At 40.2% G+C, this 5,390-nt stretch overlaps 1 non-coding gene across 1 annotated transcript; it reads left to right on the top strand.

Annotated features, from left to right (window-relative positions):
- The first annotated feature begins 5,317 nt into the window (after window positions 1-5,317).
- On the top strand, window positions 5,318-5,390 carry trnav-uac (transfer RNA valine (anticodon UAC)). Its single transcript has one exon. It is a non-coding gene; the product is annotated as a tRNA-Val (tRNA).

Here is a 5,390-nt window from a genome sequence, read left to right as displayed (position 1 = left end):
ATCCCCAGAACCGACTCCTTCGTTTATATACAACCCTGAATAATTCCAGAAGGCAATTAGCGAGCCAAATAACGATGTCAGATTGTACAAACGTGCACCAACCCGTCTGACCGACATTTGGGAGATGTTCGCGCATCAAGATAACGGCTTTAATCCAGTCTCCCGTTCTTGTTGCTCGCAGTTCACTAATCTCGACGATTTTAGGTTCTGAAAGTCCGGGGGGGTTCGTACCGTATCTCTCTGTCTCTGGTCTGGTGGGAGAGAGAGAGAGGCAGATGGAGCCGAGCTCGTGTGGGAGTTGTAGTGCTCCGACATCCACGCCCTGACCGCGTTCCCTCTGAGAAGGGAGGAGCGAGGACTGCAGGTCCCAGCATGCACCGCGAGAATCCAGCCGCTCAAGGGGAAAGGGGATCGCAACGGTGCGCTAAACTGCAAACCCTACCCGAGTAACAAAGTGAAAATATACCCTCTTTCTCTCTAAGTTAAACCGTTGCTCTCGGACCCAACACGCGAGGATCGCCGAGTAGCACGTGCATGGTTGTATGATCTCGCTTTCAAATTCGCGCACGTGGGCTGGCATAAACAAGAGTTGAGACAAACATCGCAGCGGAATTAATGAAAACCCTGCTCGATCTCTAACTATTTCAATACAGCCACGAGATGATGTCCACTACATCGATCATCAATAGTAGATGCACACGAAGGTCTTCAGTAAACATCCACACTGATGAGCCGAGATGTGTATATTTTCAACCTAAATTAAATGGATTCTCAATAGGAGAAGTCTTGAGTTGTTTGTTTAAACGTGTTGAATAATACAAGTAGATATTTAACGCATAAATTGAATGTAGCCTAAAAATATAATGTAGCTAAATCTGTGTTTGGTGAACTGAAATCTTCAGTAAAAGATTGTGGGATCCTCAGGTGGATTTAGCCCACCACTGACCTTCAAATTGTTTTATTTATTTTTTTACCAGGTGACAACTGGAGCTTCAATAGTGCTGGACTGTTACTAGGTTACTCTTCAGATTATTATTATTTTCCTGAAACATCTGTGAATCCATTGAGTGGCTAACTTAGCAATTTTTCTTGTTTGAAGGCTAAATCATGTTGCTTATTATAAAAACAAACTGAAAAGTTTTAATTATTTAATGTAAAAAAGACAATACAAGAACCACCTTGACATAACATCGTTATAGAAATAAATTCATTGGATTAGGATCAGCTCATTAAAATGGCCTGGCTTTCAATCTTTTTTCAATCTTTTTGGCCTGGCTTTTCAATTTTTTTAGATTTATTTCTAATTACTATGCAATTATTTAAAATGTCATGCTTTATGAATAGCCTATGGAAAACAAGATGTATCATGTCAGTTTTCATTTTAAGTAAAAACAAAGGCTCTGTAAGGATGATAACTAATACAAACATCATAAAGTCTGTTCTTGTTTAAGCTCAAAACTAGGTCAATTTTAGAGATTTTTTTTCTGATTGTCTTAAAAATAATCAGTCACTTTTTCAGCAGCGATGCACAAACAATCTGGGGTTATCTTCCTTGTATCAAGACAAGACAATGGGCATGATGATAGCTAAATCAGGTCCATCGGCTGTCCAGTAGCCATTCGCTGCTTCTTTGATCTTGGATTTAACGAGCAACCCTTACTTTTCAGCCTCAGACACTGTGTTTTGTAAACTACACGGTGTGATTCAACCTGTCATAAAAACACTCTATTACATCTTAATGGTCTTTTTTCCCCCTGCTTTATTCAACATTGTGGGATTTGCACAATTGCTTATTCACATCACAATATTGACTAAATATTTGTTTAAAAATTGCACCAACTGCATGAATCTGCAATCCAAGTAATAGGACAATATTCCACAATTTGACCTTAAATTCCACCAAACAAAACAATAACATCTTCCAAATAGGTTGATCATCTTTCAGAGCAATGAAACTGATGGAATATCATTCATAACTTGTGGACCAACTTTTTTTTTTTTTTTTTTTTTTTTTGAGCCTGAATTGTGTGTAAAACACAATAACCATATAAAATCTTCAGGAACTTCAAGAACAATAACAAATCATTGTCACTGTCCCTGTCTCTGTCATTTCTTCAGATGAAGCCTTCCTGAGCAGGACAAGATTAACACATTGACTCGCAAAGTTACCTCGAACTGCCATTTGATTGCATTTGGCACCGGAGTTTCGCCAGACCATGACATTATGATTGAATGACTGCGTAATACATATAATCCAGTAAAAGTATGTTCAATTAGGGGACGCTCAATCGTTTGATGATTAGCATAAGAATAAATAGGCTTTTATTACAACTGAAAAATGCATCTTCATCGGACCATAATGTAGGCTATTCAAAACACACATTTCCCGTATTGCTCGCCCTGAAACTAATATGTTTAACATTTTGAGCCGATGACCTATTTTTGTCATATCTGCTCCCGTGCAAACTGACCACAAAGACTGCGCTGAGAGCATCACGTCTTCTTGAGGCTCTAACACTGATGCTGCCGTAAAAATACAGGGTATTAGCCTAATTGTGACTGCAACATATGAGTAAGACAATTATATCAGACAGGCGCAGTAATTGCATTATTAAAAGCTAAAATATTGTAAACAAGACGAACGTATCACATGCTCCTCTACACGTGAATGACTACAAAACAGTCGATCCAAAGGCCATTATGTGGAATAAAATAAAACACTAGATACTTTGTTAGGCCTGTGGTTGCTGATCTATCTATCTATCTATACTTGAAAGCTGACACATTAACTGGTTAACAGTAAGGAAAGGCCTATTGAGAGACACTGAAAAGTTTTACTTAATTACTCTCAATATGCAGCCACCATTAACTGCTTTAAACGGGCCTGAGGTGACTGCAGATGAGCGTCATCGCTTGGGCAACATTTTCAACTTAGTTTCAAAACACTATTAAAAAGAACTGCACGGGAAATGACAACAGAAAGGCTGTGCAACAGAGCAAACTGGGGGAGTCTGATCGGTACATGCTCCACTGCATGACTGATGTAATGTCGCAAGGGTGGGAGAGAGCATATGAAGTGGGCAGGTTGAGGGGAGGGATGCAAAAGATATCCAAACTTATTGCACCGGGAATAAACGGGCATTTGCGCTGTTCATCACTTTCGTAGGCCCTAACGCTCATTTTGACTGGCTCTTGTGATCGCGCGCGGCCAGACTAGAACAAAACATTATCCATATATTTTCAAATGTTGCCGCATGTTGTCTTTGCACTGTATTATTACATCCACCCGTTTTGGATAATTAGATCTCATTATGACAGGATGTTAGGACTTTGATGCACTCATGTACAAGTGCAAAGTTTAGAGAGTTGACTGTCGCCCTCCACTGCGTTGTCCAATGCCCCCTTTAATGCCCCCTCGCTCGCCAGTATAGCGCCTTTGTTATTAAACGCATGGAATCGCGCCGCCTTACCTTAACGGCCCCAAACTGTTTTCCTATCCCTCTGAACTTGACATATTCATCCAAGTGCAAGGGGGAGCGCCTGTGCCTGTTGTTTTCGTTACCGTCCGATAGTATGATTCAGTGGTGGATTTAACACTGTGAATTTTGGGTTTCTACCCGCGATCTTCCCTCATCGCCGCAGCAGCTGGAGAGGAAAATCGCGCACGCTGGGTCCTAAAGCCGGCTGCGTTCCCACAGGTGACCAGGCTCCGTAGCCTCTTGCACTGGTTACAAGCTACGCTCCTCTGGCTTCCTCCAAAGTCCTATCTGGTCAGTGCTCGTGCAGACAGGTAAACAGCCTTAGCTATAAGGTTAGAAACGTGTTTTTTGGGGGGGGAATTTCATGTGCAAGTATTTGTAAATATATTTCTCTGATAAAATATGTGGACCCTTTGTTCGTTTCTTTCTCCATTAGATGTAACGTGAAATACACATGTAAGTAACTGCACTGTGGCCTGGACCAACAGGGCCCCAGACTGCCAGGGCCTTGAACTGAGCTAGATAAAACAGGTATAATAAATGAAGAAATCGGTTCATGGCCTTTATTGTAGCTTTGATGTTATCGTGGAACCCTGGTGCAATGTTTTATACATTATGCATTCATCTTGTAATTGTAGCTTTATTTATCTTATTTACAGTGTAATTTCTCATTATTTGAACATTTCATCTCACATCTGCAACAGGAGGGGCCTCACAAAGATACTTTTTTTAATGGAACTGTACCTGCTGGTCCTTGAATTGATAGCAGCAATTAAGTAGTGCAGTTATTTATTTAGAACTAACAATAGCAGAGATTAAGTTTCAGGGGGAAAATAGTGACTAATTGTCAATTGTTGTGTTGTGTGTGTCCTGCACTATCTTAGATGTTTGGGCTGTGGTTGGGAGTGAAACCAAGGAGAAAACTTTGCACATACAAAGGCCTGGGGTAGCAGGGTAACAGCTTATTTTTCAGAAACTGAGAGGCGTTGAAGAATTCAAACACTTGGGGTGTAAATGAAAGAAATTGCCATGATTAATGATGAGTGATTGTCTTTTGCAGGTTTGTTCACTCTGGTATACCAAGCTTTTTAAAATTTATCCAGTGCCCCCAATTCAACCCTAACCTGGACAAAAGTGCTGTTACATCCCTTGACAAACTCTTCAAACATAAAATCTTGTTTGACAGATGAGATGAGCCAAAATAACATCAGTCTAAGCTTTCACAAGAATGCAGTAAAATATGGAACAGTGATGTGATTTTAATTAAAAAGTGCATCAAGCTTTATGCACTGGTTTTGCCTGAAGCAATGTAATGAAGAGAATATTGAGCTGTTTGCATATTAACCCCACAATGTCACTGGAAAAAAAAAATGAATAGTTCATATCTGAATAGTTTGATGTCAACTTAAATGTTCACTAATCCTGAGTAGATAGATAGACAGACCTAAAACTAGATAGATCAGCAACCACAGGCCTAACAAAGTATCTAGCGTTTTATTTTATTCCACATAATGGCCTTTGGATCGACTGTTTTGAAGTCATAATTAAAATTATTATTAAGTAAGAGAAGAAACATTTACAATTGAATGCTATACAATAAAGTTGTCTTCTACTTGGGTCAGGATGATTTTGGTTCCAACATTGGAACCCAAGGCACAAGCAAGTAGCCTAACCAACCATAGCAAGTCACAAAGTGTCAGCTGATAAGAAAACAGAACCAACAACACGTCCAAACAACGACTCCTATGCTCTGTTGAGTTCTAGGTGGTGGTTTAATCCACTTGCGAACAAGACCGGCCAGTTTAATTATGTCTTCGCACGCTCTTCTTAATGTGAGTGGTTCCATAGTGTAGTGGTTATCACGTCTGCTTTACACGCAGAAGGTCCTGGGTTCGAGCCCCAGTGGAACCA

This window comes from Carassius auratus, unplaced genomic scaffold (genome assembly GCF_003368295.1).
Source record: "Carassius auratus strain Wakin unplaced genomic scaffold, ASM336829v1 scaf_tig00017060, whole genome shotgun sequence".
NCBI classification, from domain to species: Eukaryota; Metazoa; Chordata; class Actinopteri; order Cypriniformes; family Cyprinidae; genus Carassius; species Carassius auratus.
Note: the sequence above shows the minus strand (reverse complement) of the source record. Positions and strands in the feature narration are given on the sequence as shown.